The following is a 23,804-nucleotide window of genomic DNA, read 5'->3' on the forward strand; positions in this document are numbered from 1 at the left end:
AAAATGGCGGTGGATTGTAGTAAGACAGAGACGGAGAGAACGATAAACGTAACTGTAAAGTGGGGGTGTAAGAATAAATGATATATGTTTACGGTCTGCGAAGACAGGGGTGTGTGAGGGAGGGGTTAGGCAAAACATTTTGGGTCATAAAAGTGTTAGCAAAGCAAAAAATAAAAGGAGGCACGAAAGATCGCAAACATATTGACGTGTCTTGATCATGTTTACGGATAAATTGCAGACCCGCATGCCTCCCGCGGCAATAACGGTGGGGAGGATAAAAAAAAGTATTTAGACTCCTTTGAGGTGGGAAAGGCATCTGGTCTGGATGAGATATCTCCCAAAATATTAAAAGCTTCCTCGTGTATATTGTCCGAATACTTGCATATATGTTTGAGAATCTCTAGAAACTGAGAACTTACCTAAAGAATGGGGAAAAAAATGTATCTGCTCACAAAAGTGGATCCAAATCAAATGTAGAAAGCTATAGGCCTATTTTACAAAGTTGTATATCATGTAAGGCGTAGGAACATATCGTGTATAGTAGCGTGATGAAACACTTGGAAGAGAACAGTTTTTTTCTCTCCGAATCAACATGGTTTCCGCAAACCAGTTTCTTGCAGCAGTCAGTTGATTCAACTCTTTCACGATTTGGTCAGTGCAGCTCAAAACAAACTGCAAACTGACGCATTTTTTATAAATTTTCGCAAAGCGTTTGATTCTGACTGGCACCAGAAAGAATAAAACAAACTCGGGACAAGGGACGACGAACATTTGTCGTCCCTTGTACCGAGTTTGTTTTATTCTCTCTGTTGCCAGTCAGTGTTACCAACATGCTCTTCAGTTAATGTGAATGTTTGATTCTGCTTCTGACCAGTTGTTGTTACATAAAATGGGTGCTCTAAATATTGATAATACTATACTTACATGAATAAAAACTACCTGAGTGAGAGAAAACAATGTGTCGTCGTGGTATGTAAAAAATTTAAATATTTGGATTTAACTTCGGGTGTCCCTCAGGGGTTTGTTTTGGGGCCAATGTTATTTTAGCCTTCGTTAATAATATAGCAACCTGTACCTCTTATAATATCAGGTTATTTGCGGATGATTGTGTAATTTGTGGAACAATAAGTAATACCGCTGATGTGTCACTGTTGCAACAGGACTTGGATCGTGTCAGTCTATGGTGCCAGAATTGGCAACTAAGTTTGAACACAAGAAAATGCGTTCATGTCACAATTAGTAAAAAGAGAAGTAGTATCGATTTATGTTACGTCATTGGAAGGCACCCGCTACAAAAAGTGTTTGAATTTACATATCTTAGAGTTATTCTTTCTGAGGACCTGTTTTTTTTTATTGAAATATAAATATGATTCTAAATAAAGCTGGAAGGGTTCTTAGTTTAGTGATCCGGAACTTACACAGCTCCCCAAATTCTATCAGAATCGGCATTTCGTGCGTTGGTGAGACCTCATTTAGAGTATGCAAATGCCGTGTAGGACCCGCACCAAAAATATTTAATAGATAATATGGAGGCCATAAAAAAAATAAAGATCATGTTTATTTTGAAAAAATACTCGAGGAAAGAAAGTGACACACAAATGAAAGATTCTATCAAAATGGGCTCTTTTGATACCAGACGAAGAAAAAGCAGACTGAAGCTTATTTATGCTATTTATAAGAATCTAACCTGAGTTAAAAAATATGTATATTTAAAAACGCCCCATTATATCTCAGATTTTAGGCGGGGGGGGGGGGGGGGGGGGGGGGATCACAGCGAAAAAATACGTAAAATAGAATGCCGGACAAACTACATGAATTTTTCTTTTTTCCCGAAAACCATATCCGGATGGAACGACTTGCCTGCAGATATGGTATCAGTTGATAGTGAATGGTTTTTTTTTTAATATTGATGAAATGTGAATATTTGATCTTTGAAGTGTGTTGTGTTGCCGTGTTCCAAATTTTGATGACGCATGCTGACTTGTGTATGATTTTCATTTATGTTACTGAAGCATCCTGTGCTGAAGTGTATTTATCTGTGCTAATGTACTGATATGCGACTGATGGTATTGATCAATTGTAAAACTTATTCCCCTGCTCCAATGCTTTGTCCTGCGGGGTAGTTTGTTAATAAATAAAAATAAATATCTCAACTAGGAGACGCAGGGACCATGTTGGGGATAGGTTGAGTACGTGCTATCTGTGTGACGTCATAATGTTACGTGACGCCCTGTGTGAGCTCATATAAGTAATATAGTTCTTACGGCCCTATAATGCTTGAAAATCATTGACTTGTGTGTCGGGCGGTCGAGTGTAACATGACATTTTTTTTCATCGAACCCTCCCCAATATAGCGGGAGAGGACAGGCAGTTTCTTTATGAAATCCACACTGCGTCTTGAGAAGAAAGAAAATAAGGAAAGCATTTGAGACAAATAAAGATGGCGGAGTAGAGGGAGATGCAGATACGTAGAACGCAAAGTCTGAAGTTGCTAAGTATAGGAGAGATAGACTGAAAAGTAACGGCCAACAGACATAATGGAAAACATTTTAAAAAGCCTTCGTATGGGGATGGCGTATGAAAAGGAAGCGGGAAAAAGGGGATACAGACGACGAGAAGAAAACGGTAAATTGGGAAAGGAAAGAACACGATTGCAGTTGGAGCTGTTAGACGAGATACAGAAATTCTTGAAAGATCACGAAACAAAATATTGGGACGAGAAAATATATTTGGAAAAATGATCGATGGAGAATATCTTTGATTAAAAAGTAAACAAGGCGAGGGAAAGGCAAGGAACATGACAAAACTTGGAAGTGCGGTTGAGGAACGAACGGGGTGAACGGGAAAGAAATTGCTGGAAAAAAAAAGGAAAATCGCATGAGAGAGGAAGGGAGGTGGTAGAGAAGAAAAGAGGGAAAAGCTGAGCAAAATGAGGGTAATCCACGGGGTACAACTTGGGAGTACGATTCAGGAACGAAGGGAGTAAACGAAATAGAAACTTGGGAAACAAAAAGAATGGTCAATGCTTGGAAGCAGAAAAAGAGGCGTCCGTAAATAAAAGAGGATACAGCAGGGACAAGCAGGAGAAAACACGTGTTAAAACTCCAAGGTGCGGTTGAGAAACGAGCGAGGTAAACGGAGAAGAAACTCGTCGAAAAACAAAAGGGAAAACGCGGGAGAGAGGGAGGCGGTAGGGGAGCAAAGACGGGAAAACGGGGAAGACGCGCGGGGGCGCAGCCGACCGAACCCCGGGTCGCGACACGGAGGAAGGGAGACGGAGGGGTCGACCGGTGCCTCCTCAGAGCGAGCGAGCGCGCAGAGCAAGTAAGCGGTGGCTGCTGGTGCTCTGCTGCACTCGGCGGCGCGGAAAATGCGACTTGCTCCGATTAGCGCCAAGGAGAGACGCCGTGCGGAACGGGCCGAGGGGAGAGCAACTCGGTTCGTGGCAGCAGCCATAAACTCCGTTTCCCCTCCCCCAAGTCGACAGCACGGTGGAAGCTACGCGCTCGCCCAACCAATCAGGAGCCTCTCTTTCGTCTCCCGACCCTGCTCTTTTCACGTGGGTATGGGTGGGAGCGTGATCACGTGACGGATTATAGACGTGTGGCTGTTTCGACGAGCGCGTAGCTCCCCCCACGCTGTTATTCTCGGGGTGAACGGAGTATGGAGGCCACCCGCTAATGGAGGCACTGCCTTTCCCATTTTCCCTTCCTGGCTGCGAAGGACTCCGTCGCGTCTTTAATTGTCGGGCCACCCTACCGCGTTCGCGCGTTCGCTTTTTGGGTTCGCGTGTTGCCAACCTCGGACGCCTGTTTCATTGCCGCAGTAACGCGCGCAGAAACGTTTGGCTGCTTGCGGGTGCGATCTCAAATATTTCGACGACATGGGCAAAAAGTTGCTTATACGTCATGGTGCTTGGAGTTTGGAAATCGGAACGGCTGGAGCGTGGTCTTTTCGTACTTTTGCTCGATAGGCTCTTAAGTATGTGTAATTTTTTTGTTGTTTATTGGATTAAAATCTCAAACTTTACCCCGCCATAAGACTATGACGAAACTGAGGAATTGCAACTCGGCAACCCGGGGAGTCGATGGATAAGATAGATTTACGAACCCTGGGCGGGCCGTAATAGAAGGTTCAAAATGCGGCCGAATAGTCAGAGTTGTAGCCACTATCTGCCGTAAATGACTGGTGGCGATAGATCTTCACTTGCTGAAACCTCTAAAACCAGCAGTAAAACGATGTGTGATAAATCTAAGAAATTAATAAATCAAAACATCTAAACATTGTGAAAGTGCACGCGATAAGGTCGATCACACCAAAGAAACAGGCAACCAATCCAGCTTGACAACAAAATTTGTTTTTCAGAGTTATAAAAAACAAGCATGCTTATGGTAATGAATCATAGCGCAGCTTGTCGGAAAGGTGTAATCAAGATACCCGTAAATTCTTTTTATGCGTCGACTGGATACTTTGTGTTTTTGTTGTTTGTAATATAAACCTGCTTTAGTGGGGAATTTATTGCAATTAGCATATTAAACAAAAGACAATAATTAGCCTTGTTTTTGTAATTTGTGGCACCATTAAACCTAGCGGCAGAAGCAGATCAAAGGCTTTTTTTTTTCTTTTTGAATTAACTTTGTCGCAGCGTCAGTACTAAACCAATAGCACTCATGACTGATTACGGTTATCAGCATATTAAGAAGGGCGTGTATTCATTTTTCAGTGTAATCAATCTGAAGATAAGGATGTCAAGATTGCAAAGATAGTAAATTGGCCGTTATACTTTTATACACTCTAAGGCTAGCCTGCAATAATATGGTAACACTACTTCAGGCTGTTGGTAATATATACGTTTAGCCAATTGAAAAATCCTGCTAGCCTGGGGTCTTTATCGTGCATTACGAAGTAGTTATACCGTACCGGAAGCTGGTGCAATGGAGAGTTTTAGTTAGGGAACCGGTTTTGCACATCCGAAAAGGTCCAACGGGCCCTTCGGTTCGAACTGCGCATGCGCTGCCACAGGAGACTCAGATATGCGCACTTTGTACCGGACGGCCCATGGTATCGTATTGGATGTGCAAACATGGTTCCCTAAAACTCTTTTATGTTTACCCAAATTGAAACGATCAGAAGCGGGCTTTGGGCCCTAGACTCTTGGTCCTGCAGCAGGAGCTTTTGCTCCGCGTGCTCTGGGCTGCGGCCTGCTAACGCACTTGGCCACGGATACCACTGTGTAAAAAATAACTACATACATCTGAAATTAGTTAACTTATCAAATGTTCTAGATTTACGAAAGAATAAAACTTTCGTGCCCCAAATCTTAATTCATGAAAAAAAGAACTGCCAAAGAAATAAACTAGTGCCTTGTTAACGACAAAGAAGAGTTTATTTGAATACTTCTAATACAATCACCGTTTTCGTCATCGTTTTAGAGCGCAGCTCTTAGGTGCCCGTTTCTGGCTTGAGCGGCGCCGGCGTAACCGCGAGCCCCCCCCCCCCCCGAGAACACCTCAAGAGGGCCTCGGGTTCCTTCGGAAGGACCTCGGGAGGACCTAGGGTTCCTTCGGGAGGACCTCAGGAGGACCTCGGGTTCCTTCGGAAAAACCTCGGGAGGACCACGGGTCCCTTCGGTAACCTCGGGGAGGGGGGGGGGGGGTCACGTGACCAACCCCCCGAGGTCAGGCGGCCCCCTCTCCAAGGTCGCGTAACCCCCCTCCCAGAGGTCACGTGATCCCCCCACCCTCAGTACCCTTCCCTCCTCCTCCTCAAGAGCTGCGCTCTGATTCGGCGTTACAGGAAGCTGTAAACGGCTTCCACTTCTTTTTTGTTTTTTGCTGGTGATAGTTTTTGAAAACACATGTTATGGGCCACGTCCTATTGGGTCGCAGAAAGAAAAACCAAAATAACTTATAGGAGCCAGGAAAAAAGTAGTCACTTGTGTCCTCCAATAAGAAACAAAGACACATGAAACCAAAATAAGAAAAATGAAATATCGAAACAACAATTTTACCAAGTACAAGAAATCTGTGTTTGTGTTTTCAAGATTGTTTTAAAGTACATAGGTGCTGTACAGTCTAATTGACTTTGCTAATGGTTGAAGTTCAATCAAATATTTCTAACGTGTGCTTTTATGACCCAGTTTAACTAGCTTTACTGTCTAAAAAAACACATACACAGATTTGAATGCTACTCCGAGAATAATCATGAAAAACAAATAGCCGAATAAGTACCTTTCTAACTCCTCTTGAAACTTCAGCCGACCGCTCTCAGCCCTCCTCCACGCTGCATCACCTCACGCTAACGAACCATCGAACCGTCGACGACGCGAAGCAACTCTCCAGAAACCCCCTCCCTTCCTAAAAAAGCCAGATCGGGGTCTAATTCCCGGCCAAGATTCTCCCTAACCAAAAACCTCCCCTCCCCAAACTAGAACCCGATTTGAACGGAAGCAGGTTTTCGATTGCGGGCTCCAACTTCTCCTTCTCTTACCTCCTCTTCCACCACCGCCACTTCGTCGGAAGGGCCACCCCGCCTCTCCTTCCCTATTCGGCATTGTTTTGCGTGCCAGCGGGTCCTTAATTACAGTACGAAACCCCGAGCATTTTCTCAAGTCCCGTCGAAAACAAGTTCTTCACTCCACGGCGCTTCGCTCCGATTTCCCGCAAATTAGATCTTCCACAATCGTCGGGAAAGAAGCTGTAGACTCCGTTTCACCTCACAATGAACTTCATCCGAGACGGCGAGTCACTACAACCAATTCGATGCCGGGTGGGTGTCACATGACCTTTTTGACGTCCGCAGCGACGCGCGTGGACAGTTGTCACGTGAGGTTTTAGCATTGCTGGATTGGCTAGGATAGTTTCCGCGGTTCGCTGTTGTCCATGGTAAGGTGAAACGAAGTATATTCGCCGGAGGGAAAAATAGGAAGAATAGGGAAGAGGATTGTTCTGCGCGCTACGGATAGCCCGATACAGCGAACAAGGCGGAGGTGTACGGTCTGGAAGGGCCTCCAGTGGCCAAATGAGGAAGCAGATGTGGGTTCGAGGGCAGGAATGGAGGAGTGCGAGTTGGGTGGTGGGTCATTAGATGTTCGTTCCGTCGGAGGCGGCCACTCGAAGGCATTATTTCGTCGGAAATTCGTTGACGAGTTCGTCTTGCCCACGCGCGAGTGCTAATGAGTGAGCGATCGGTTTTTGGTGTCGTTTTCGCGTTGCTAATTGCGATCCCGGCTATGAGTGGGCGCCTGCATTGGGGCAGGCGGTACGGGTTGAAAACAAAACGTATAAACATTGGGTTGTACAGAAAGCCAGAGGAAAAAGAAAAACCCGAAACATTGCAATCGAAAACTCGTCTTGTTTAGGCGATGGGCCAAGTTTGGGAAGTTTCGGTGTATGAGTGTGTCGACGTGTGTGTATGTGTGTGTGTGTGTTTGTATGTATTGCAAGGGGGTAATTACTGCGAACGCCAAAGATTAAAAGAAGTTTTCGTTGCTTAGGCCTTCACAGAAGTGTAAGACTCGACCGGACCCGTAGGTCAACTTTGTCGTGTGCTATTAGCACTGTGCAGGACCAAAAGCGTCGCTGTGGTCGCGATTCACGATTGGCCAAACGCTTGCTGTGACGTTTTTGTTTTGATTTTTTTTTATTCACGGTATTCAGCAGAATGTGAAAGTGTCGACTGTGACGATGTTTATTTAAGAATACGACGAATCCAAGCTTCAATTCTCATTTTTACACACATCATCCAACGGCAACTGATGATAAGTAGTCAAGATTACAACTCCTGACGTCACGGCGAGGCAAATTCTTGTTTGTGACATCACGAAACATCTCGGCGCTAACACCCCAAGAAGTAAAGCGGGAAATCATTTTTGTAATCAAGACGGAATGTGTTTTAAGATGAGCTATCTAATGGCTTGCTTGAGTTCAGCTCGCAGTCTGAATAAATGTCTAATCTACTTTTACATGAGAACCTGACGAGAAATTTACTGAAAATCCTGATTCCTTACAGGCATTAAGACTAAACTATATTTTAAATATGATGCGTGGGAAGTTCGTTATTTGTTGGGAGGATCGGTTGCCGAGTGGTCTAGCACACACCAGCTCGGAGCACGTGGAGTGATAGCTCGCTCTGCAGAGTCCTGGGCTCAATCCCCGCCCCTGCTCGATCTGGATGAGCATCGTACCGGCGTGCGGTCGTGTATGTTTACTGCGTGGTACACGGCGAAGACTACAGGCTACCGGTTGTACTGCACTGGCTAAATTTCGTATCTACTGCGTAGACACCAGACGCCCATTGAGGCTGACTAACGTTCGACCGTGTAAACCTACAGAGAACGCAGTTACGATAACAATTGTTATTTGTCAAAAAAGTATTTCTGAAATCAACCTGTCCCCCTCCCCCCCCCCCCTAAAAATGGCACGTGCTATTCTGACATGCGCAGTTATAATCTGAAACTGTCGTTCTCAGCACGACAAGGTCAATACGGCGGGTGTGTAACCTGTTTGGTATTACATTATTGTTTTAAAATGTGGCAGCATTTCTTTGTTTTAAACTGTGGCAGCGTCTCAACCCTCTCCCTCACGCATGAAGGAGAGAGTAGAGATGCAGGTGCCGTCCTCCTCTTCTAGCTTGTGCATGCGCGTATTCGTGGGTCTCCAAAAAAAAAAAAAAAAAAAGCTCTTTGGATGTTGCCGCAGTCTTCAGATTGCCTCGCGAGATGAAGAACCTGACTGAAGTGGAGATAGCTAAACAGAAGCGATATCCTAACAACTATGACCATGCTCGACGTGTCAAAAATACGCTGGAAGATAAATAACCAAGTAAGGCTTGCGATAAGAGCCTTCATAAAAGAGAAGCAATGTTATCCTATTTCGACGAAGTTTTGCGGCATCGTTGTTTCAGGAGCGAAATTAATATCCTGACTTTTTTGTTGTTTAACTAACATATTTAAAGCGTCATTATTGAAAAAAATCATGTAACTGCTTTTTAATGAACAGTTATTACACTCTGGTATATCCTAGTTGACGAACACTAGATCTATTGCGGTACCCTCCGAAGAAGCGTGACATCTTAGCCTTCGCCGATTTTACTGTTCCGTCCTAACAACCCGGTCTCTAGTGATAAACGAAACCGCCTTCCTCCTGAGCGTCGCTCGTAAAAGTTGGAAGCCGACTTTGACGGCTGGCCGCGGGGAGGTTTGGCAACCTTCGCTCAGCTTTCGTGCGCGCTCTCCCTACGCTCTGTTCACCCCTAAGCTGACGGTGCGGTGGAGACAACGTGCTCGTCGGACCACTCATACGTCTATTTTTTGCCACGTGACCAAGCTCCCGCCCATAGTCACGTGCAGAAAGTGAGGTCAGGTGATGAAAGGAAACCGGTTGATTGGTCCGGCGAGTACGTAGGTCCCACCGCGCATTTATTCAGCTGAAGTGTTAACGGAGTATGTTCAGAGGCAGAGAATGAGGGAAGGAAATGCGGTCCTTCCCCAACTCGTGTACGCCCCCGTTTTTACGAGCACTTGAAGCGACATACGGCCGGCACTTTGGCCAAGGTGACCGACAACCGGCGACGTCAATTAGGGAGGGCGACCGTCTTGTCTCGTGGACTCGATGGTCCGATTAAAAATAAATAAATAAATAAGTAAAATAAACTCGGAAAATTTAGGAAGTCGGACACGGTTTTCACGTCGGAGGTCAGGAGGACCGGGTAAGGGGGGCGACGTTAGGGGATATGTTAGGGATCTTGACTGGAGATGACGCTCGGATCCCCCGAGGGAATTCAAGGGGTGGAGAGTGGGGAGTGAAGGGACTATTGATGGGGAAACTAGAGGGAGTTTGGGAAGCTTAGACGGCTGACCTCGATGCGACAGACGTGAGGTTATGGCTTCATCGCGCGGTTATAATCGGGACGGATTTAAAACAAAAAAACAAAAAAACAGCAGTGGTGGCGGGGGGAGAGCCGCATCATAGCCGATGTAGAGCAATGTCACAAACAAACAAAAAAAAAATCCGTTTCGTTTTTGTTTTGTAGTTTTCGAACGCACTGGTGAACGATTTCCGCCGTTTTTAATATCCGTTCGCATGAAACGATTGTTTACTAACGCATTATCATTTATTAGAGTGCGCTTAGGCATTTCTCCCTTTCCCCCGGTTTTTTTTTTACACACTACCCTCATTCGCCGCGTTTTTAGTGTTAGTAAATTTCAGACGCATGTTGAGTTTGTCCTATAGCGAAGAAGCTCAAGAAGCACTGTCAAGGATTAAGTTAGGTTGCAGAAAGTTTTGTTTTTACTAAGTTTCATACGCCAATCGGCGGCGAAATGGCCCTTGCCAAAAGACCATTTGGCCACCGAAAAGCGTTTGCTCGCCAATCAGCTCTTTCTAATTCCATAAATATTGGTATGTATATAAATGGAGTTGAAAAGCCGACACTCTCTTATGTCGAACACTCCCGTGGGCGCAGTCGATCACATCTCAACATAACTTGAGCAAGCTGGAAAACACTGCCTTCGCGCATCGAAACACAAGGGGCAAAGGTTTCCGTATTTAGTTTTATATGAAGTTGCAGGTATCTTATGCTTATACTGTAATTAGTTTTTTACCGGTGAAAATGCTTGGTCAGAAATGAAAGGACACAAACGTTACAAAAATTAAGCATTTAACAAATGCTCAATATTTTGAAGTTGGCTTCTCCTTAGCGAGAGTATTATTGCGGCAAAGCCCCCCTAAAAATAAATGTTTTCGAAAAAAATTATTGAAATGCTACAAATTAAGTATTGCTTGAACGTTATTTGTGTGCACTGCCGCATTTAAGTGTTAAAAAGCAAAAACCAGCATTTTTACTATACTGGTCAAACATGATGTCCACAACGAAGACATACGTCGTTATTAAAAAAAAACGAGTGGCGTTCAGCCATGTAAACACCCATAGCAAAACAAATCAGATGTTTATCTTGGTTTCTTAACAATTACTTACCATAATAAACAAACCAAATGGCTGTTCCTGCTTACTAAATAAAGCATGTATTCACTTATATTGTCATAAGTTACAGTTGATGAGGCAACGAGAATTGAAGCAAACCAAACGTTGAACGGGGCGAACTTGTGCCCGAGACAAAATAGAGAAAGGCTAGCGTCGCAGGCGTCGATGTCGGCGTTACATCAGAATCGAGCGCTGGAGCTAGACTGATTCCGGCTCGCCACGCGGAGTTCCTTATTTACACGCGTGTGTCTCTGAAACAAGCGGCGTAGAGGTTTCGGCGCGTGAAACATTCGAACCTCGAATAAGCAACAAATGTCTCAAATACACCAGAACGCGAAATTAACAGAAATAACTAAAAGGTGCGTTCGCTTCCAGGCATCGAACCTCACGCCTCTCCGTGGGCGCGACGCCTACAAGCAGCTAGTCACGTAGGCGCGACACCTACGTGACTAGCTGCGCGCGCGCAGCATTCTAAGAATCGGACGCGTCCGAGGTCGTCCTTTGAGCTCATCGAATGGCCGCTGGTGTTCTTCACGTCCGCTCAAACTTTACGGGGTCGTTCGTGAGCTGCGTCAGCGGTGGACTCGAGGAAAATGTTCTACAGTTTTATTTTAGGAGGTTTCGTCACTATGTCGTCCGTGAGACATTTCTATCTAACCACGATCCTTCTAACAAGGTGGAACACATTGTAGATTTGTGATTATCGTCTAGTTAAAATATGTATATAATTTAGTTTCATCAAGTAAGGTTCATACGTTTCATAAAATGAAAAAGATTCAACAAATAAAACCACTGAGACGGAAACAAAAAAAATAATAAATTGTTCGGTTCGTCATATAGACGTCCACTGCTAATTAATTAGCTTCGCTCTGATGAATAGCTACATTTTGTCTGAACGTTAATATGCTTGCAGCAAAGAAAAAACAGACGCATTAACGTTAACGTTTGGACTAATGTACCGAGTGAAGGTTGCGTACGTTTTCTCAGCAACAGTTGGATCTAGAACAAAAAACAATAAGCTGGACGTAAATGAAGGACCATAGTTGATGACGACCGGACAAGAAAACGAAGAAGACGCTGCTCCGACAAGGACGAGATTAATTTATACAGGACGCTGAGGTATCGCGCGCAAGATGGAGGTATTATGGGGACTAATGCGCTTACGATGGTACGCCATTTTTCTTTCTCCTCCCGAACCTCTTGTTGTTGTTGTTATTGTCGTTAATGCTCTCCATGTTCCTCTTTGTCGTCAATCCTTTTTTATATATATTGTTATTTTTCGTAAACAAAAATCCAGAAAACCAGCTGGGCTTTTTCTAGATTGCTCAAGGAAACAAGGTTCATAAATGAAGAAAGGAAAAAATTGCAGCCGTTCTCGAGTAAGCAGCTTATTATTTTTGTACTTTGTGTTTCGTGGGGAGGGTTAGGGCCGATGTGCTTATGTTCGAGGACGTGAAGAACGCGAGGTGAAGCCTCGAGGCTGGAGACGACACGGGGTCGTAAGCATATTACAAGGGGGAATAGCCTCGAGGTGGAAACCTCGGCTTGTTGCTTCTCGCGTCGTTGAGATGCACCCACCTTCTTTTGTGTGTGTATGTTTGGTGGGAGAGGAAAATGACGAGCGTGGAAAGAATGGAGTGTTGAAATGCAACAACATAAAGAGTGAGGATGAAAGTAAATACGAAATGACCGAACAAGTCGAGTTTTCATCGTTCGCTGGGAGTTTCTTGAATATAGTTGAGGTCAACGTAATTATTCTGATCTCTTTAACGCTTGATGAGTTTAAGGGCTGCTTTCCAAACCTAGACCTGCGCGAGAAGTCGCTGCAAAGACATGATCAGCTCGCGTGTCTTGAATTTAGGAAGAAATCTTGCCTCGAAATTTCGGGGACGTAACACCGTGACACCACGGCATGACACCGAGCCGTCACGTGACCTCATGACGTGTGGTGATATGACTGCATGACCCGATGGAGTGACCACTTAACTCAGTGGCATTAACCCCAAAAGGCAAACGGGTAGAGAGGCGAAACAGATTCGGACGAATCTAAACAGTTGTAAACATCTCGACAAAAACACTCGGCCCATACTACGTCAATAATCTTTACGCGAGGTGCTAAGTTAAATTCCATATCTGCTTTTTTTATTAATTGGGTGAAACAAAGTAATTATCTGGAAACGTGCGTTAAATCAACTGATGAATGCTTTCCTTAAGTGTTTTATTGTTGACGCTGGTTCGTATACTTTGTGGCTCGATGCCACGTAGAATTAGGTAACAATATGTTATCTCTCAAGTAAACCGTACCAATATATTGTCACAAATAAACAGGCGAGAAAACAAAGAATAAGTGGGGAAACTGAAACTTTTAATTGGGCGAACTTGTGCCCAAAAATAAAAGGGTACAAAAGATAATAACAGAGCGTCGCGGGCGTCGAAGTCGGCGTAACAGCTGAGTCGAACGCTGAGGCGAGACTGACTCCGCTCGCCTTGCGGAATCCCTTATGTACCCTCGTGGGTTTCTGGATCGTTCGGCGTAGAAGGTTCGGCGCGTAGAACATTCTGTCCTCGAACAAGCAACATGGTTCTCGAATTTACCAGAACATTAATTTACAGAGTCAACAAAAATGCGCCTCCGCAGGCAGGAATCGAACCCTGGCTTTCAGCGTGGAAAGCATGCGCGATAACCGTTAGACCACGAGCGCGCTGCCTTTTTGGCCAGCTGCGCTCGCGGCAATATTAGTATAGTGTTTTACTGTTAATACTGTATTAGTAAAAGAATTGGTAATAATTTCAATGAGAACATAAATAACATATCGTTTCATTGTATGATTATTGGAATGAGGACAATCATGTGAGTTATGACCCAAACGTTCCTACGTAGGAACGGCAAAAATACTCAAAGCTTCACTTCCACTTCTAGACGCGTCTCGTCAAAGGATGTCACGAACCAAATTAGGTGGACATCACATAATGCAAAAGGTCAGAAACACTACCCGCTCGTTTCGAAACGTTTCTGTGCGCGCATACCGTGAAAATATCTCGACAATCAGACAACGCTAAGAGCTTCACATTTAGACGCGAGTCGAGAATCGACCGACTCAGCCCCTCGCATAACTAAACACCCCTTTACTCCCGTTCTGAGAACGAACGTATCCGCCGTTTATCCAACCCCGTTAAGACTCCCAGGTCACGCACTGAGTGCGCCCGCGCTGACGCATGCGACCGTGCAACTTCCACCACTTCCCCTTTCTTCCCTATTCCCCTCCGCCAGCTCCCCAGAGGGAGGCGACGACGTAGAGAGACGAGAGTTGGCCTTCCTTGAGAATGCGTGTAGGCCCCTAATGAACGTCATGGGACAGCGGAAAAGACTAGGGAAGAGAAGGAGAGGGAAGGTGGAGCAGGGAAAGGGGAAGAGGGGCACGCGGGAGCTGTCCGCATCTGTAATTAAATGACTCCTTCCCGTTTTCGTCTCGGAGGCGGACGCGACGTCCCGTTCCACTTGCTTGCTTTCGCCTACTCGTGTTTGTGACTTGAGGCTTCTAATGATCACCCCTGCGCTCCGCTGTTCCTACCTCCTCCTCCTCGTCCTCTTCCTCCTCCGCATTCTCCGTCCTGGAAGGCTACGGACCGAAACTTGGTGCGCGGGGGCGCGTGTTCTCCGCGTTATCGGGGCTCTGCCTGAGTTTCTTCCCCCGTCTCCCCTTTTCCACCGGTTCCCTTCTTGGGAGTTGAAGCGAGGAGCGTTTGTTTGGATCCGGGAGGGTTGCGAGGTAGCGACGTTACGTAAGCAGGACTGTGCAAAGGCGCGTGGATGAAAACACAAAGGCGTGTGTGAAAAAAAAAAAAAAGAAAAAAGATAGATGCTTAAGAGCGAAGGAGAGGGAGAGGGAGGCTGAAGGGTAAGACTTGGGTCTAGGGTTTTTTTTAAACGTGGAAAAACAAAAAGCTGTGCAGCAGAAAATAAAAGTCCGTAAAGGAAATTAATATTTTTTTGTTTATTTTTAAGAGCGCCGTGGGGCTTCTTGGCTGGTAAATGTTTCGGAACCAAATCGAACAAAACGTTAAAAAAATGTATGATGTATTAATTAAGTTTGATTGTTTTTATAGTCAAGGGTTGTCCGCATTTTCCTGTCTCAAAGGGGGACCGGATATGCAGTGATCCGAAAGAAAGTATCTTCTTCAAGTCTGCCTGCCTGACCTAAAGTTGAATGAATAGTGAGAATGTTCCTTTTCTTTCTGCACAATCATTTACATTAAGTTAGATTTTTAGTAAGGCACGATAATCATCGGAATATTAGCTTAGCCGAAAACGGCCGAACAAAACGATTCTTGGATCGCCGAAACAAAACTTCTTCACTCTCGTTGAAATACTTAACGGGCTGCCACTCGGTCTATTACATGAAGTGAGTTCTCTTTTAGACTAAGGTGAATTCTAGACTATACTCGGAAGCACGAGCAAGACGAAAGATATCTTTAAAAATTATTCTCCAGGTAATTAAACTGCGTTAACTAAATTTTGCAGTCAGCTCATTCACCCGAGAACCTCATTTTCGATAGCACGAAAGCATGGTCCACCTCTTCAACCTCTGTCGGTTTTATCTACGACGGTTCAACGAGCTCAAGAAGCTTTCTTCTTTCTCTCTCCCTCTCTCCTTTTCTATCTTTATTTTTTTATGCCTTCGTCGTCCCGTTTTCTCCTCATAGTCAAGCACCCGAGTGTCAGCCAGGTGTGGAGTGGCAGCCACGGGCTCGTCCTTACACCATACACTCGCCGCTTGGCCTCCGACACACCACAAGCCAGGGAGCCGACGGCCGTTGAAGAAAAAAAGAAACGAAGAAAGATTTAAAAAAAAAGAAGAAAGGAGAGGAGACGCTTCTGACAGGAGCAGAGGCGGCGGTGGCATCGCCCTCGCCCGCTTTCTTCAGCGGGCTGAAAACTTTTAAGAGGCTTAGCCCACCCAACCTGCACCGCTGATGCTGCCTGCTTAATACCTTCGGTACGTCGGAGTTTCTCGTTAATGAAAACGGGAAAGAGTGGGAGACGCTGCTAAGGTGATGAGGAAAAACAGACCCTTCGTTCTCTCCGCGGACGCACACGCACACTCTCTGCACTTCGTTCGCCTTTCAGCTGACAGTGCGGTGGAAGTTACGTGCTCATTGAACCAATCATGAGCCTATCTTTCGTCACGTGATCACGCTCCCGCCCATGCCCTCGCGTAGAGGGCGGGGCCAGGCAATGAAAGGGAGGCGGTTGATTGGTCCGGCGAGTGCGCAGCCCCCACCACACTGTCAGCTTAGGGGTAAACAGGGTATAGCAAACGTGCGCGCAGGGGCACGCACGTACGAACGCACGCAAGTGTGAACGGGAGGGGGTGTTTAAAAAGAAGGTTGACTCTCGGAAAATGCCCAAACACGAGGGTTCCTTTTAATCGATTTCACACGCTGTCGTGATGACGGAGAGGCTCGAACGAGGCTTTAGGGGAAAAGAAAAGTGGAGGAGGGGGAGAGAGGAGACAGTGTCTTCGCTTTCTTGCTTTGCAAGGGTGATATTTTCGTTAAATCGTGGATAATCTTTGAAGCTGCCCGTGTTGTTTTCGCTCTCGTACCGTATGTTTTGGTGCTTTTAAAAAGCGCAGCCTCCTTCCGTTGGTTCGGTAAGCTTCATTGAGCGCTGGTGTTTTTTTTTTATCTTGTTTTGCGTTTTTGAGGAACGTTTTTCCAATTTAATGAAAGGAAAAATAAAAAATAACACGAAAGGTTGTTTAACTACGTATTTAAAGCAGAACTTCCAATTTTTGCGAAAAGCTTCGTGATTAGACCGTGCCGCCAGTGCTGTGCTCTCTCGCTTCACATTTATTTATTTTTTTGTTGCTTTGTATAGCTTTCACCTTGTTGTGGCTATTGTTGCTTACCTGCAAGTAGCTCCTTTTGTGTGTTTCTGTCTGTTTGTTAGCCTTTATTGGAGCACACACAAACACAAATATGAAAAGAGTGGACGTTGAAAAGGCCGCAGAAATCCCTTCACATTATCATCGTTGATTCTTAATTTCGCTTGTCCGAAGGCTAAAGCCAGCAACTGGAAGCCATACAATAAGATCAATAAGAAAAACAAAAATAAAAAAAAAAAAGATCAAGGGGAAAAAATGAGAAGAGACGAAAGAGGAAGACCTTCCGAGTTTCCTCTTCCATCCCGAGTTCTAGAGGATAATTATTTTTATTTTTCGCGAGTTTTCAATTTGCGAAATTAGACGGTCGTCTTTTCTATCTGCGTGTTGTGTTTTTTTGTTGTTTTTTTGTCGCACCCTTAATACGTACTTCGGTCGTGCAGTGACTTGTGACTGCGCCGTCCATTCTACGTAGTGCTGACGATGTTGTTCGATATTGTTGTTTACAGAGCCCTGGATCAGAGAAAACTCGCTGGGAAACCGGAGACCTGTTTGTGCTTTTTTCCTTCCTGTTCTCCGATAAAGGGGCCGCCGGCGCAGCTTAAACAAAAGGGGAGAAATCCAGCTAGGCCTTGTTGACCCTTGCGGAATCTTCCTTTATTGTTTTCTTTTTTATTGAATTTTTGCTTTATATTGTTGTGCGTTTTGTTTGTTCTGATATCACAAAGGGTGGAAGGAGTATTGGCCGCGATTGTTGTCGAAGTTTTCTCACGAAGAAACTGTGCGTAGCGTTTTGTTTGCAGCGAGTCAGTACGGCACTGCAGAGTGTGGTTGGCGCTGATTGTTTGCGTGTTCAATAAGGTCGCTCCTTTGAGTGTGTTGCCTTTGCTTTCTTCTTTTACTTTCCTTTTTTTTTCGAGACCTACGTTTCTAGCTTGTCCCTCGATTGCCGCACCAGACTTTTATCACCAAGGACATTTTCTGATTTGTAGTTCATTACTCGCAAGTGCTTGTTTTCATCCAGGTCAGTTCTTCTTATATAATTTGTTTTGTTTTTTTCATTTTATTTCATTTCATTTATTTACCTTCGAGGACCCGTGTCCGGGTGTTACACACGGGAGGGTAAGAAGACACTTGTTTAAGCACAAAAGTGAAAAGTCACAATAAAAATCAACAAGGAAAAAAGAAAAGAAAATAATAGAACAAATGTTAAATGGCGATAACAAGTTAAGAAATCACTATACGAGTTTATAACTTGTTCATTTGATACAAGAAAACATTAACAAGTTCGCAAAACTTAGAGGTGTTAATTTCTTCTACAATATCGTTGGGTAATGAATTCCAGTCGTCAACAGCAAGAGGTAGCATAGAATTTGCGAATTTGAAATTCCGGTCGTCAACCCTGGCGGAAATTCAATCTGGGGCGCTGAGAAGGGACATTTTTATCCGCGAATTGTGATAATATATTTTGTAAAAAAGGACAAGTCGGGAGAGCCTTCGACGAAAAGAAAGTGTTTAGAGATCAGACCGATTGTGAAGTGAAGTGATACCGGTATAGGAACAGCAGTCGGAGTGAATGTACCTTAGTGCTCTGTTTTGAATTTTTCTAGTTCGTCAGAAAAATAATTTTGAAATGGTGACCAAATCAATGATGAGTATTTTAGTTGGGACCAAACCAGGGGTGTGGTCTAGCCTTTTGATTTCGGACGAACAGAATCTGAGGTTACGTTTTAAGTATTCAAGTGTGCGGTTAACATTTAGGACAACTTCGTTCACGTGGCTGTTTCATGCGAGATCGCTGGTGAGATGAAGTCCTAAGTACCGATATGATGTGCAGTGAACAATGTTATATATATATATATATATATTTATATATATCAACGCGCATAAACAATCCCCTGAATTAAAAAAACAAGAAAAAAAAACGCGCACAGTTAACAATGCGACAGGCCCAGAACATTCAAGAATGAGCAGCAGGTGGCAAATTCCTGTAGAAGGTCATGACCCGTTGACTCGTTTACAGGTAATACCACCCCATTCAATCCTATTAGTACAACCCTTGCCTTTTCCCCTGTACCTTTCCGTATTACCTGTCGACGAGTCGACGGGTCATGACCTTCTGCAGGCATTCGCCACATGTTGCTCCTTTTTGGAATGTCCTGTAACTGTCGTTTACAGTGTTCACTGGGCACGTTTCTTTTATCATTATATTTTGTGAACAGGGGGATTCTTTATGCGCATTACCCGAGCGTTTGCTTGGTTTACAGTGTGCGCTCTCTACCTTCCTTTCTTGGCTTCCCATCGACTGCGGCCACGGCCGGTGCAGGCCAACAAGCCGTTGCATCAGTCGACTCTTACTTCATGACAAAAGATTTATTTTTCAAGAGTCCAAAAATATTTTGCATCATAATTACCGTTTTTAAATGGGAAAATCATAGCGTTTTAGCTTTAAACATAGAGTTTCAACTCTTAACGGAGTATCTTTAACTTTAACACATTCGAGCGAAGAACATCCCAATATTTACCGAATCGAGTCAGTCAAAGATGCGACATCGATACCTGAAGAGATTTATCATAATCGTTGTCTCTTCAATGTTTTCGCAGAATTCATAGGCTGCGCGAGGCAGTTATTACGAAATCCTGCTGTCAGAAAATAAGAAAAACCTTAAGAAACGATTTTTTTTTTAATAAAACAAGAAAGTATCCACATCAATAAGGGGTAAATTACTAACACTTCGACGAGAAGCAGAACCTTTTTAACTACTGTTATTAAGGTGAAAACTACTACAGGCTGTAAGCGTGAAGCCCTGAAGAAACTTTAAATAGAAAACAAAACTTCGGATCGCTCGGTGCTTCAACGCCTCAAATCAAAGCGCCTCCCCCCCTCCTCCAACCTCAATTACCACAACTGCGACTTTCCAGTCCCCAGCTTCACCGATAGTGCTATCATCATCGCAGTGGTATAAACAACATCAACGGCAGAAACAACTGCGAAAACAAAACATAATTATCATCGTAAAGATGAAAAGATTTTTTTTTATGTGACCCAATTTTTCGCGGTTTCTAGGTTTTCTTCTTTTCTCTTTCTTTCTCTCGTGTGTCGAGGGTAACACGAAATGAAGCGCGAGAGCATGGGTTGCGCTGGGGACGAGGGGAAGGGCACGAAGAGTCTCGATGGCAATTAATAAATTGGTTCCCGGTGCGCGTGATTAAATAACAGGAGTGCGTAATCCCATTAAGAAAGTTGGCGCGCAAAGTCCGCGTCGCCCTGCGACCGCGACAGCGACGGAGCCGGGTGTCATTTGGAGCTGCGGCAAAAGCGTTTCTCTCTCTCTCCGGACATATCCAGAGCGAGGCAAAGCGACACAACGGTTGCTTCGTTACCTCTTTTGCCTGTTTTCTCGCTGCGTCGTTCCGACGAAGCGCGTTCTTCTTGTTGTGCGTGTTGTCGCGTGGGCGACGACTTCGGCTCCGTACCCTCTGTGTCTCTGGTGTTCGTGTGGGGCGGTCTTTCCGACGGTGTTGCAGTTGTTTGATGCTCGGCGGAGCGTCAGCTGGAAGGCAGTGTCAGCTATCTCGGAGCCCCCTCATATAATGGAAGCGGGCGTTTCAGTCCACTGGTGCGGAGGAACTGGTCGTTGATTCGTTAGCCGGACCCCGCGTTCCGTTCTCCGGCGCTTGCTTGTAAGCGCGACCGTGAAGTGGCGCTTCCCCCGGATAACTTGGCGCGTACGGAGCGAGAGCGTCACTTCTTCTGTTGTTGTTGTCTCGCAATTCAGAGTTTTCAGAGTTACCACTAACCTTCCTTTAAAAACAATTACCAGCTAGATTTATTTTCAAAGTTCTTAAACACACGAAGTGTTGAACTGGGCTAGTTAGTAATAGTTTAACACGATAGAAACGACAATTACGTGAAACGAGGACTACGCAAGAAACGCTCGCGACAGGACAACGGCTGTGGTCCAGTCGCGCGTGTTCCTTTCGGGGTCTAATCTTTTTTTTTTTTTTTTTTGTAGCTGTTAATTGTATTATGCTATCTTAAAATACGGGCATTTTTAACAAATTTCGGTCGTCGCATACAACGGTACGACGGATACGCGTCTTCATTTTACGTTTTCGTAAATATAAATCTTGAGTGTTCAGGACGCAGGCTGTATTGACATTTACGACAAAAAAGGAACAGCAAAGCCCCCGCTGACGGCTTGCTGTTCCGGCGATCCGCAAAGAGTCCTAAGCGTGGCTGCATAAATCCGCGGCTACAAGGTCTCCGCCCGCAATCTTTCGCAGTGCTCCTATGTGTGACTTAAAAATTTGTTTGTAAGACATCACACAGTCGTTTAGGTGAGCTAAGAGTGTTTTTTTTTTTTTTGTTTTTTTTCCTCTGTAAATGTCATTAGGGTGTTTTACACCCGGGTGGTTTATCCTGATCGGCTACTTTCTTAAGCTACCTTAACACCTGTATCCAAGACGATGATCGACGTTTCCTCGTTTAGACGACATCTAGTCAAGCGTAAAGCAGGCGGCAATGTGCTTGTACACCCTACAAAACACAATCTGCAACACGAGTCATCGCAATACCCGTAGTTTGAGTGCCAAGTGCCACGTTTTCTCCTTGAACTCTTTGCCATGCGGCGTTTGAAGCACGGACCTTGCGGTGAGTCGCGTTCGAATCTGTATGCAGACTGTCTTTGTATGATGTAAAAGCCGTATGACCCGGATTTAAGGACACCCAAACCGAGCAAGACCAAAGATCACCTATAGACATTTGCATCGCTCATCATCCGGGCGAAAAATGCTGAGTCACTGAGCTTTGGACGCATGTGCAGGGTCTGATATCCCGCACACAAGGGCTACAGCGCACGCTCAGAAGGGGTTTACAACCAAGCAGACAAAGACGGCAGCGCGCAGAAAGCGATTTTTGCAAAGGCCTATCCTGAACGCTTCGCTTTAATACGTCACATACGTCACTGCTCCTATACTCCGTTTCAGGTTCGGTCCGAGCGCGGCCGATGTTATGAGCAGGAGGGCCAATCAAACAGCGAAAGAGGCACAACGTCATGGCGTGCTCTCTGCTCTTGATAGGACTAGCCGGCGGAGGAGCGCGCACAGACAGACGGCGAATACCGGCTGGTCCTATCAACTACAGAGAGCACGCTATGACGTTGTGCCTCTTTCGCTGTTTGATTGGCCCTCCTGCTCATAACATCGGCCGCGCTCGGACCGAAGCTGAAACGAAGTATAGGCAAAGCGTGGACAGACAGCAGACGGCCTTCGCCATCGAACTTCCTACGGCGATGTTGACCCCCACCCCCGAAGAGCTCCGGATACTCCAAATAACCCCAAGAAAAAAAAAAAAAAAAAAAAAAAAAGCTATATTTTTTTTTTTTTTTTATGCGTTGTTATCCCCGTTGCGTTCGGTCTAAGCGGCGATAGCTGCAACCACTAAGTAAAAAAGAATAATAAAAATAATATTGTTCGACGTGACGAAGCAACTTGATCACAGGTCTGGTGGCTCGCAAGCAAAGAAAAGCCAGGCATTAGGTGCCCAATCGGGAAACGTTGAAACCCGTCAGAAACGCGTGGATAAAACGCGTGAGTGCTTTCACCGCGTCCGCGGGCGACCAGAATCTCTAGTGTTTATGTGTATGCGCGAATGCGAGGTTCAATGCCTCGTAAGTGTTGTGTGCCAGGATATCGGAGAAATAATGCCGGAGACCCGAAGACCCAGATATTCTCTTTCCCAACCAACGAGCAACGGCGTATCCAATGGATTAGGGCAATTCCGTAAAAGTTCAAGTTATCAAGTTTTTTTTTCTCCTCGAAGGTACGTTGATTTTCCATATTTTTGTTTTATCCCCACACTTCCGTATTGGTATTGTGGCAGGAAGGATGATATTATAGAAAATTATGCTTTTCTGTATTCTCAAGGAGACATTTCGGGTGTTTTTAGAACGAGCTATCGTTTCCTAAGTGTTCTGAAATATTTTCTTGGTTTTAGCATGCGAGCTACCTGCTCAAAGTATTTTGCTTTTGTGTTCTAGAACCTTGTTTAATAAGCGATTAAAAAGGTTCGTCTCGCCTATCTAACTTCCTGCCCCTCGTCCCCAATGTAGGTTAAGAGTGACACGTTTCAATGCCATTATTTTTGTTTTTCCAGTTTGTGCTCTAGCTGCGTTATATGTTGAGAATATTGTATTGTTAAAATTAGATCTAACACTAACTACGCTACCCAATTTCGAAGAGTAGGACACTTGTGCAGCCGACCACACACCTCAAGCAGTGCTTAAACTCATCCTCACATTACCGAGTCCCATTTCCCTCAACAATGAGTGCAAGGGGAAAAAGGATGCCTAAGTGCTGGATGTAACGAGCTACTCTAGCCAAAAAATGAAAGCTGTTCCTGCTCAAAAAAAGTCAACGTTGTAAAAAAAAAAATAATATAAAAAATAAACTGCAAAGGAGTTACGACATTTCTGTACGTAGCCGCTGGATAATTGTCTCAGAGGAAGATTTATACGTTTTGTCGCTTTCATTTATTGCATGATGGTATTTGGACACGTAATCGTAATCGATCAGTCGGATTTTGTGTACTCATTTGCTTGTTTCACTCTCCTAAACTCGTTTTTTTTTAGTAGAACATAGCGGAATGGCATTTATTTCTGCCCATTTTCTTAAATACAAAAAATGCCTGCCCAAGCTTTGCTGTGAGGTCGAGAGCGGGCTGGTTATTTCGTTTTATCTTTCAGGAAACCACCTGGAAGGCGCTAGGCATAAAATGCCGTTTCTCATATTTTATAGTTGTGTGGTAAGAATGAACTAAAAAAAAAGATGTCTAGAAATAAATTAATTGTGATTATACACTAGTGCTTTGGTTTTATAAAGAAGGTAAAGCTGAATAATTGTCAAAATGGTGTAGTTCCTAATACTTACATGAAT

At 44.6% G+C, this 23,804-nt stretch overlaps 1 pseudogene; it reads left to right on the forward strand.

Moving 5' to 3' along the window:
• Window positions 1-1,466: 1,466 nt before the first annotated feature.
• The window catches only part of LOC120838804, a 48,660-nt pseudogene continuing 26,322 nt past the window's right edge, over window positions 1,467-23,804 (forward strand).

The sequence above is a fragment of the Ixodes scapularis genome, unplaced genomic scaffold (assembly GCF_016920785.2).
Source record: "Ixodes scapularis isolate PalLabHiFi unplaced genomic scaffold, ASM1692078v2 PGA_scaffold10__122_contigs__length_95168666, whole genome shotgun sequence".
NCBI classification, from domain to species: Eukaryota; Metazoa; Arthropoda; class Arachnida; order Ixodida; family Ixodidae; genus Ixodes; species Ixodes scapularis.